We start from the raw sequence: 12,302 nt of genomic DNA, 5'->3' as shown, positions 1-12,302 counted from the left end.
GTTCATGGGAAACGAAGATGTTTTTATCTGATGGCTTCTATTTTTTTGTGTGTCAATGCTATTCTATATAGTTATATGACATGCACTAGTCCCACTCATCAAACTTTCCTTTTTGTCATAATACATTTGTATACAGCCCATAGACGCTTAATTATTGAAAGCTATGTGACTAAAGACAAGCATATTTTCATCTGGATTTGGCTTCACTCAGAACCAGATCCAGAGCAAAGATAATGAGTGAAAATAGTTTATGTGGGAGGTGCAGGGAACATCAGTATGGCAGTGGAGCAGTTATTAAGGAGAGGAACTACAGTTAACAATAGGCACATTATCCATCCTGTTATATCATGAGTATCTGTAACTTAATTTCAAGGGGGAAATTCCAGAAAATTGTATAAAACACATGCCTCAAAATTATCTTAAGAGAATTTGTGTGTGTACATAAAACCTCCTATCAGATATTAATTGAGAAAGTCTCTTGAAGTTGTTAATTTCTTATAACTGCTACCAGTCTGCAATGCCTGTGGGCAGAGGCCTTAAGGCTTTGGAGAATGCTTCTAGGCAAAGAGATCTTGATGTTGGCAGGCATAATCAAGTGACAAGGCCTGAAGTATTTGGGTGGGGTGCTGAAGGGCTAAAGAATGTTTCAAACTGTTCCAGTATTTTTTATTCATAAGTAAAACCATTCTGTTAGCCTTTCACAAATATTTTTGCATATAATTGATTTAATTCTTTCAAAATCAAACTTAGATCTAGTGTTTATTAAAGACCAATTTAATGTTTTCTTACTGTTTTCAAGCAACCAAGAGTAGCTACATATTATATAACTAAATGCTCTTCATAATGCATATTACCCTTAAAATACAATAGTAGTAAAATGATTTAAGTACCAAATCTTAGATTAATTATTCTAAAGAATAATCATTTTATAGCAATAACCATACTGAGCCACTTTTCTCTGAGTTGATGTATATATAACTTCCCTTATACTTGAAATTATTTTGATGGTTTTAAAATAACCAAAATGAAATGGAACTTAATATAAAATTGTCTCCCAATAGCTACTTTATTGAAAGCATGCTCCATTAGCCTATTTTTCTATCCTTTTCATATTACCATGGATTAGACTAATTGCAATATAGTTATCAAATGCATTTTTAATGAATTAGATAAAAAAGATCCCATACTGTGTCTAGATATTTTTAAAATTTGGATTATGCTACTCTATAGGCTTATTGGTTCTTTTTTAGCATAAATTTTTATTATTTTTCATCACGTTTAGTTTGTGTTTCTCATAAAAGCTATCTTGCCATGTGTTTTTATTATATAATATTTGATAAGCCTCATATATTGAAATATAATAGATAATGGGTAAAATATGATATTAATCTTTAAAACATCAATATCATTATAACCAGTTTTTCATTTGCAATCTATATGGAACTAATCACTTTATATCTTATGCTCTTTAAAGTTTAATTTTTAGGAAGTATGCATTTGAACATAGCTTTGAAAAAGATTCATTTCCTAAAATATGGAGTTATTTCATGTTTATTATGTACCTAATATATATAATAAGATAGAGATCTTTAAAAAATAATAAATGAAATTTTAAGCTTATTTAGGTACTAAATGAGCATTGATTGTCTTTAAATTGTCTTTAGAGCTGTATGAATTTAGAGCTATGTGACTTTAGAATAATATTCTAAATTTATAAATTTCTCTATATAGCATCAAAACTTTGCTAAGAGGTCATTATTTTAAAAAAAAGTTTTATTGTAATATAGTTGATATACCAAAGACTATGTATTTAATGTATACATTTTAATGAGCTTGGGCACATGCATGCATCCTTGATACAATCATTGTAATAAGGGTTATAAATATATCCAGTACTGCCCAATGTTTTCTTATACTCCTTGTGTGTGTGTGTGTGTGTGTGTGTGTGTATGTGTACTAAAAACACTGTGAGATCTACCCTTTTAACAAAATGTTTAAGTGCACAATGCAATATTGTTAGCTGTATACAGGTGCTAGGTTTCTCAGCAGATTTTCAGAACTTATCCATTTACATAACTGGAACTTTTAAAAAAAATTAAAGATTTTATTTATTTATTCATGAGAGACACAGAGAGAGAGAGGGAGAAAGAGAGGCAGAGACATAGGCAGAGAGAAAAGCAGGCTCCATGCAGGAAGCCCGATGTGGGACTTGATCCCGGGACTTTAGGATCATGCCTTGGGCCAAAGGCAGATGCTCTACCACTGAGCCACCCAGGCATCCCTGAAACTTTATTTTTTTTTAAAGATTTCATTTATTTATTTAGAGAGCACATGTAAGTGGGGGAGGAGCAGAAGAAAATGAAGAAAGAATGTCAAGCTGACTCCAGCACTGAGCACAGAGCCGAAGGGGCTTGACTTCACAATACTGAGATCTTGACTTCAGCCAAAAGCAAGAGTCAGATGCTTAGCCGACTGAGCCACACAGGTGCCCCATATCCATATCCAAAAGCAACTCCATTTCCCTCTAACCCCAGCCCCTGGCAACCACTATTCTACTTTCTGCTTCTATGAATCTGACTACCTTAGGTATAAGTCATTTAAGTGGAATCATGCAGGTTTTGCCCTTCCTTCTTCTACTGGCTCATTTCATTTAGCATAAGGTCTTCTGGATTCATCTGTGTTGCCCAAAATGGCAGGATTCCTCTTTTTCAAGACTGAATACTATTTCATTGTACATATATAATACATCTTCTTTTTTATTAAAGATTTTATTTATTTATTCATGAGAGACACACACACAGAGAGAGAGGCAGAGACATAGGCAGAGGGAGAGCAGGCTCCATGCAGGGAGCCTGATGTGGGACTCGATATCAGGACTCTGGGATGATGCCCTGAGCCAAAGGAAGACGCTAAACTGCTAAGCCACCCAGGCATCCCTATACCATGTTTTCTTTATCCATTTATTTATCAATGGATATTAAGGTTGTTTCCTAATTTTGGTATTGTGAATAATGCTGCAGTTAACATGGGTGCAGGTATCTCTTCAGAATCCTGATTTTATTTCCTTTAGATTATTCTCAGGAGTGGATTTGCTGGGTCATATGGTAGTTTTATTTTAATTGTTTGAGGAACCCCATGCTGTTTTCCATAGCAGCTGCACCATTTTACATTCCTGCCGATAGTGTATAAGAGTTCTAGTTTCTCCACATTGCTGCCAACAATTTGTTATATTTAGTCTTTTTGCTGATAGTGTCCTTGACAGATGTGAGGTGATGTCTCATTGTGGTTTTTTGATTTACATTTCCCTGATGATTAGTGATATATATATATATATATTTAATAATAAATTTATTTGTATTGGTGTTCAATTTGCCAACATACAGAATAACACCCAGCGCTCATCCCGTCAAGTGCCCCCCTCAGTGCCCATCACCCATCAAGTACCCCCCTCAGCACCCCCACCCCTCGCCCTCCTCCCCTTCCACCACCCCTAGTTCATTTCCCAGAGTTAGGAGTCTTCATGTTCTGTCTCCCTTTCTGATATTTCCTACCCATTTCTTCTCCCTTCCCTTCTATTCCCTTTCACTATTATATATATTCCCCAAATGAATGAGAACATATAATGTTTGTCCTTCTCTGATTGACTTATTTCACTCAGCATAATACCCTCCAGTTCCATCCACGTCGAAGCAAATGGTGGGTATTTGTCATTTCTAATGGCTGAGTAATATTCCATTGTATACATAAACCACATCTTCTTTATCCATTCATCTTTCGATGGACACCGAGGCTCCTTCCACAGTTTGCCTATTGTGGACATTGCTGCTAGAAACATCGGGGTGCAGGTGTCCCGGCGTTTCATTGCATCTGTATGTTTGAGGTAAATCCCCAACAGTGCAATGGCTGGGTCATAGGGCAGATCTATTTTTAACTCTTTGAGGAACCTCCACACAGTTTTCCAGAGTGGCTGCACCATTTCACATTCCCACCAACAGTGTAAGAGGGTTCCCTTTTCTCCACATCCTCTCCAACATTCGTGGTTTCCTGTGTTGTTAATTTTCCCCATTCTCACTGGTGTGAGGTGGTATCTCATTGTGGTTTTGATTTGTATCTCCCTGATGGCAAGTGATGCAGAGCATTTTCTCATGTGCATGTTGGCCATGTCTATGTCTTCCTCTGTGAGATTTCTGTTCATATCTGTTGCCCATTTCATGATTGGATTGTTTGTTTCTTTGGTGTTGAGCACCGTTTCATATAACTGTTGGCCATTTGGCCACTTGTTTGATTTTTAGGTGAAATATCTGTTTAGATCTTTGCCTAATTTTCAGTTAGGCCTTTATTTTGTTCATTTGTTTATTTTTGATATTGAGTTGTCTAAGTTACTTATAAATTTTGAATAGTAACACCCTGTCAGATGTATGGCTTGTAAATATTGTTTCCTATCCCATTAGATTGTTTTCCATTTCTTTCTATTGATCATTACCTTTGTGGTGCAGAAGATTTTTAGTTTTATATAGCTTTGCTTGTCTAATTTTGTTTTTGTTGCCTATGCTTTTGTCAGGAATGGGAAAGTGTCTGCATTGTGAATGTAGGTCCTTGGTCTTTCGACCTCCTTATTGTTCTTTGGATTCCCCTTGGGTAATATGGACATTATAACAACGTTACATCTGCCAATCCATAAATATAAGATGACTTTCCATTTATTGTGTCTTTTTTTTTCATCAGTACTTTGCAGTTTTAAATTTACAGGATTTTCATCTCCTTTTTTACTCTTTGGTTAAACTTACTTCTGAGTAGTTTATTCTTTAGGTGTTTTTGTGTTTTTTCTGTATGGTTTTTTGTTTTTTGTTTGTTTGTTTTCTACTGACCTCAAGCACTTTATTAGTTAGCCTTTATTAGAGGTGTCTTGGTTTGTGAATGAGGGAGCTGGAATGGACAAGAAGTGCCCATATCAGGGGAATTTCCTGGACATCAGGTGTTCCTCCATTCAGATTTCAAGGAAACACCATAATGGATGAAATTCACAGAGGGTAGCTCTGTGACAGTCAAGCATCAGGGATGGTAGGGATGCCCTAGGCAGACCTGGGCCCCTAGGACAGCAGGGCATCAATGTCAGGCTCAAAGGCAATTATTGGAAAGCAGTGGATATACCTACACATGAGCAAACCATCTGGGCCCTCTAGGAACTTCCTCAAGTTCCAGGTGATATAGTTGCATCAGGTGATGAACTTGGGAATGGTCATGAGTGCAGTGGCATCATCACTGGAGGCAGGCAGAGTCTCCTGCAGGAAGGCAAAGAGGGAGTAGGCCCTCACACCATTCACCTCACAGTTCTCAAAGGCTTCACTGGTGATTTCTACCAAACACTTAAAGAAATAATAACAATACTTCTCAAACTATGTCAAAAATTGAAGATGACGACTACTCCCACACTAATTTTATGATGCCAGCATTCCCTTGAAACCAAAGCTAGACAAAGAAAGACAGTACAAGAAAAGAAAACCATAGGCCAATACCACTAATGAACAGAGATGCAAAAATCCTTTAATAAAATATATGCAAATCGTATTCAACAGTATATGAGAAAGGTTTATACCATGACCAAGTGGGCCTTACTCCTGGGAAGGAAGTATGGTTTGATATATGCAAATAAATTAATACAATACACTACATGAACAGAATAAAAATCACAGGATCGGATGCTGAAAAGCACATTTGAGAAAATTCAACATCCTTTCATGATAAAAAATTGTCAGCAAATTATATGAAGAGCTTTACCTCTGCATAATAAATAAAAATTAACCTCTACATATGACAAGCCCACAGCTAACAGCATATTCTGCCATAAAAAAACTGAAATCTGGGCAGCCTGGATGGCTCAGCGGTTTAGCGCCACCTTCAGCCCAGGGCATGATCCTGGAATCCTGAGATTCAGTCCTGCATCAGGCTCCCTGCTTGGAGCCTGCTTCTTCCTCTGCCTGTGTCTCTGCCTCTCTCTCTCTTTGTGTCTCTCAGGAATAAATAAATAAATAAAATCTTAAAAAAAAAACCGAAATTCTTTCCTCTGAGATCCAGAGCTACTCATGGATACACACTCTTACCACTTCTATTCAGCACAGTAATAGATGTCCTAGCTAAAATAGTAGGCAAGAAAAAAAAAATGCATAGAAATTGGAAAGGAAGAACTAACCTTATCTCTGTTTACATATGACATGATTTTATATGTAGAAAACCCCAAAGATACCACAAAACAACTATTAGTATTAAAAAATGAATTCAATAAAGTTGCAGGATACCAAAACCAACAAACAAAAATCTGTGGTCTTTCTATAACAATGGAGCATCTGAAAAGAAAATCATGAAAATTTCAAAATATGATCACATTAATACTGAGAAATCAAACAGCTATTAAACTAAATTGTTTTTAAATGTACTTAAGAATATATTTATTAATATTTGTTAATGTTGTGCTAGGCAATTTTTACTGTGCTTTCATGATATTATAGCAGAATGCTACTGCTTTCAGGCCACAAAATCATGAACAAGGAATGAATCATAAAACTGAGTGAATCACATAAATTATCTTATATAATTAGACATACTTCTTGCTGTTAGGTTTTATTTTTTCCTGTTCAATCTGTATTCTTAGTCTATGGTTCCCTTGTAGATTTCTTAACATGATGTCAGTCACCTGGCAATGCCTTGTGATTTATATCTCATTGGATTTATTTTTTTAATAATAAATTTATTTTTTATTGGTGTTCAATTTGCCAACATACAAAATAACACCCAGTGCTCATCCTGTCAAGTCCCCCCCTCAGTGCCCATCACCCATTCACGCCCACCTCCCACCCCCCTTCCCTTCCACCACCCTTGGTTCGTTTTCCAGAGTTAAGAGTCTTCATGTTCTGTCTCCCTTTCTGATATTTCCTACCCATTTCTTCTCCCTTCCCTTCTATTCCCTTTCACTATTATATATATTCCCCAAATGAATGAGAACATATAATGTTTGTCCTTCTCTGATTGACTTATTTCACTCAGCATAATACACTCAAGTTCCATCCACGTTGAAGCAAATGGTGGGTATTTGTCGTTTCTAATGGCTGATAATATTCCATTGTATACATAAACCACATCTTCTTTTTTTTGTTTGTTTTTTTTATTATTATTTTTTTTAATTTATTTTTTATTGGTGTTCAATTTACTAACATACAGAATAACACCCAGTGCCCGTCACCCATTCACTCCCACCCCCCGCCCTCCTCCCCTTCTACCACCCCTAGTTCGTTTCCCAGAGTTAGCAGTCTTTACGTTCTGTCTCCCTTTCTGATATTTCCCACACATTTCTTCTCCCTTCCCTTATATTCCCTTTCACTATTATTTATATTCCCCAAATGAATGAGAACATATAATGTTTGTCCTTCTCCGACTGACTTACTTCACTCAGCATAATACCCTCCAGTTCCATCCACGTTGAAGCAAATGGTGGGTATTTGTCATTTCTAATAGCTGAGTAATATTCCATTGTATACATAAACCACATCTTCTTTATCCATTCATCTTTCGTTGGACACCGAGGCTCCTTCCACAGTTTGGCTATCGTGGCCATTGCTGCTATAAACATCGGGGTGCAGGTGTCCCGGCGTTTCATTGCATTTGTATCTTTGGGGTAAATCCCCAACAGTGCAATTGCTGGGTCATAGGGCAGGTATATTTTTCACTCTTTGAGGAACCTCCACACAGTTTTCCAGAGTGGCTGCACCAGTTCACATTCCCACCAACAGTGTAAATAAGAGGGTTCCCTTTTCTCCGCATCCTCGCCAACATTTGTTGTTTCCTGCCTTGTTAATTTTCCCCATTCTCACTGGTGTGAGGTGGTATCTCATTGTAGTTTTGATTTGTATTTCCATGATGGCAAGTGATGCAGAGCATTTTCTCATATGCATGTTGGCCATGTCTATGTCTTCCTCTGTGAGATTTCTGTTCATGTCTTTTGCCCATTTCATGATTGGATTGTTTGTTTCTTTGGTGTTGAGTTTAATAAGTTCTTTATAGATCTTGGAAACTAGCCCTTTATCTGATATGTCATTTGCAAATATCTTCTCCCATTCTGTAGGTTGTCTTTGAGTTTTGTTGACTGTATCCTTTGCTGTGCAAAAGCTTCTTATCTTGATGAAGTCCCAATAGTTCATTTTTGCTTTTGTTTCTTTTGCCTTCGTGGATGTATCTTGCAAGAAGTTACTATGGCCGAGTTCAAAAAGGGTGTTGCCTGTGTTCTTCTCTAGGATTTTGATGGAATCTTCTCTCACATTTAGATCTTTCATCCATTTTGAGTTTATCTTTGTGTATGGTGAAAGAGAGTGGTCTAGTTTCATTCTTCTGCATGTGGATGTCCAATTTTCCCAGCACCATTTATTGAAGAGACTGTCTTTCTTCCAATGGATAGTCTTTCCTCCTTTATCGAATATTAGTTGCCCATAAAGTTCAGGGTCCACTTCTGGATTCTCTCTTCTGTTCCACTGATCTATGTGTCTGTTTTTGTGCCAGTACCACACTGTCTTGATGACCACAGCTTTGTAGTACAACCTGAAATCTGGCATTGTGATGCCCCCAGATATGGTTTTCTTTTTTAAAATTCCCCTGGCTATTCGGGGTCTTTTCTGATTCCACACAAATCTTAAAATAATTTGTTCTAACTCTCTGAAGAAAGTCCATGGTATTTTGATAGGGATTGCATTAAACGTGTATATTGTCCTGGGTAACATTGACATTTTCACAATATTAATTCTGTCAATCCATGAGCATGGAATATTTTTCCATCTCTTTGTGTCTTCCTCAATTTCTTTCAGAAGTGTTCTATAGTTTTCAGGGTATAGATCCTTTACATCTTTGGTTAGGTTTATTCCTAGGTATCTTATGCTTTTGGGTGCAATTGTAAATGGGATTGACTCCTTAATTTCTCTTTCTTCAGTCTCATTGTTAGTGTATAGAAATGCCACTGACTTCTGGGCATTGACTTTGTATCCTGCCACGCTACCGAATTGCTGTATGAGTTCTAGCAATCTTGGGGTGGAGACTTTTGGGTTTTCTATGTAGAGTATCATGTCATCGGCGAAGAGGGAGAGTTTGACTTCTTCTTTGCCAATTTGAATGCCTTTAATGTCTTTTTGTTGTCTGATTGCTGAGGCTAGGACTTCCAGTACTATGTTGAACAGCAGTGGTGAGAGTGGACATCCTGTCTTGTTCCTGATCTTAGGGGAAAGGCTCCCAGTGCTTCCCCATTGAGAATGATATTTGCTGTGGGCTTTCATAGATGGCTTTTAAGATGTCGAGGAATGTTCCCTCTATCCCTACACTCTGAAGAGTTTTGATCAGGAATGGATGCTGTATTTTGTCAAATGCTTTCTCTGCATCCAATGAGAGGATCATATGGTTCTTGGTTTTTCTCTTGCTGATATGATGAATCACATTGATTGTTTTACGGGTGTTGAACCAGCCTTGTGTCCCAGGGATAAATCCTACTTGGTCATGGTGAATAATTTTCTTAATTATTGTTGGATCCTATTGGCCAGTATCTTGTTGAGAATTTTTGCATCCATGTTCATCAGGGATATTGGTCTGTAATTCTTCTTTTTGGTGGGGTCTTTGTCTGGCTTTGGAATTAAGGTGATGCTGGCTTCATAGAACGAATTTGGAAGTACTCCATCTCTTTCTATCTTTCCAAACAACTTTAGGAGAATAGGTACGGTTTCTTCTTTAAGAGTTTGATAAAATTCCCCTGGGAAGCCATCTGGCCCTGGACTCTTGTGTCTTGGGAGGTTTTTGATGACTGCTTCAATTTCCTCCCTGGTTATTGGCCTGTTCAGATTTTCTATTTCTTCCTGTTCCAGTTTTGGTAGTTTGTGGCTTTCCAGGAATGCGTCCATTTCTTCTAGATTGCCTAATTTATTGGCGTATAGCTGTTCATAATATGTTTTTAAAATCGTTTGTATTTCCTTGGTGTTGGTAGTGATCTCTCCTTTCTCATTCATGATTTTATTAATTTGAGTCTTCTCTCTCTTCTTTTTAATAAGGCTGGCTAATGGTTTATCTATCTTATTAATTCTTTCAAAAAACCAACTCCTGGTTCTGTTGATCTGTTCCACAGTTCTTCTGGTCTCGATTTCGTTGAGTTCTGCTCGAATCTTTATTAACTCCCTTCTTCTCTTGGGTGTAGGATCTATTTGCTGTTTTTTCTCTAGCTCCTCTATGTGTAAGGTTAGCTTTTGTATTTGAGTTCTTTCCAGTTTTTGAATGGATGCTTGTATTGTGATGTATTTCCCCCTTAGGACTGCTTTTGCTGCATCCCAAAGATTTTGAATTGTTGTATCTTCATTCTCATTAGTTTCCATGAATCTTTTTAATTCTTCCTTAATTTCCTGGTTGACCCTTTTATCTTTTAGCAGGATGGTCCTTAACCTCCACGTGTTTGAGGTCCTTACAAACTTCTTGTTGTGATTTAGTTCTAATTTCAAGGCATTATGGTCCGAGAATATGCAGGGGACAATCCCAATCTTTTGGTATCGGTTCAGACCCGATTTGTGACCCAGTATGTGGTCTATTCTGGAGAAAGTTCCATGTGCACTTGAGAAGAATGTGTATTCAGTTGAGTTTGGATGTAAAGTTCTGTAGATATCTGTGAAATCCATCTGGTCCAGTGTATCATTTAAAGCTCTCGTTTCTTTGGAGATGTTGTGCTTAGAAGACCTATTGAGTATAGAAAGAGCTAGATTGAAGTCACCAAGTATAAGTCTATTATTATCTAAGTATTTCTTCACTTTGGTTAATAATTGATTTATATATTTGGCAGCTCCCACATTCGGAGCATATATATTGAGGATTGTTAAGTCCTCTTGTTGAATAGATCCTTTAAGTATGATATAGTGTCCCTCTTCATCTCTCACTACAGTCTTTGGGGTAAATTTTAGTTTATCTGATATAAGGATGGCTACCCCTGCTTTCTTTTGAGGACCATTCGAATGGTAAATGGTTCTCCAACCTTTTATTTTCAGGCTGTAGGTGTCCTTCTGTCTAAAATGAGTCTCTTGTAGACAGCAAATAGATGGGTCCTGCTTTTTTATCCAGTCTGAAACCCTGCGCCTTTTGATGGGGTCATTAAGCCCGTTCACATTCAGAGTTACTATTGAGAGATATGAGTTTAGTGTCACCATGATATCTATTCAGTCTTTGTTTTTGTGGACTGTTCCACTGAACTTCTTCTTAAAGGGGAATTTTAAGAGTCCCCCTTAAAATTTCTTGCAGAGCTTGTTTGGAGGTCACATATTCTTTTAGTTGCTGCCTGTCTTGGAAGCTCTTTATCTCTCCTTCCATTTTGAATGAGAGCCTTGCTGGATAAAGTATTCTTGGTTGCATGTTCTTGTCATTTAGGACCCTGAATATATCCTGCCAGCCCTTTCTGGCCTGCCAGGTCTCTGTGGAGAGGTCTGCTGTTACCCTAATACTCCTCCCTATAAAAGTCAGGGATTTCTTGTCTCTTCCTGCTTTAAGGATCTTCTCCTTATCTTTGGAATTTGCAAGCTTCACAATTAAATGTCGAGGTGTTGAACGGTTTTTATTGATTTTAGGGGGGGATCTCTCTATTTCCTGGATCTGAATGCCTGTTTCCCTTCCCAGATTAGGAAAGTTTTCAGCTAGAATTTGTTCAAATACACATTCTGGCCCTCTGTCCCTTTCGGCGCCCTCGGGAACCCCAATTAAACGTAGGTTTTTCTTTCTCAGGCTGTCGTTTATTTCCCTTAATCTATCTTCATGGTCTTTTAATTGTTTGTCTCTTTTTTCCTCATTTTCCCTCTTTGCTATCAACTTGTCTTCTATGTCACTCACTCGTTCTTCCACCTCGTTAACCCTCGTCGTTAGGACTTCTAGTTTGGATTGCATCTCATTCAATTGATTTTTAATTTCTGCCAGATTAGCTCTAAATTCTGCAGTCATGAAGTCTCTTGAGTCCTTTATACTTTTTTCTAGAGCCACCAGTAGCTGTATAACAGCGCTTCTGAATTGGCTTTCTGACATTGAATTGTAATCCAGATTTTGTAACTCTGTGGGAGAGAGGACTGTTTCTGATTCTTTCTTTTGAGGTGAGGTTTTCCTTCTAGTCATTTTGCTCAGTGCAGAGTGGCCAAAAGCAAGTTGTATTGGGAAAAAGAGAAAAAGAGAGGAGAGAAAGAAGGAAAGAAAAGAGAAAGAGAAAAAAAGGGAAGAAAAAAAACGAAAAAAAAAAAAGAAGAAAAAGAGAAAGAAAA

This window comes from Canis aureus, chromosome 17 (genome assembly GCF_053574225.1).
Source record: "Canis aureus isolate CA01 chromosome 17, VMU_Caureus_v.1.0, whole genome shotgun sequence".
Lineage (NCBI taxonomy): Eukaryota > Metazoa > Chordata > Mammalia > Carnivora > Canidae > Canis > Canis aureus.
This window is presented reverse-complemented; position numbering follows the sequence as displayed.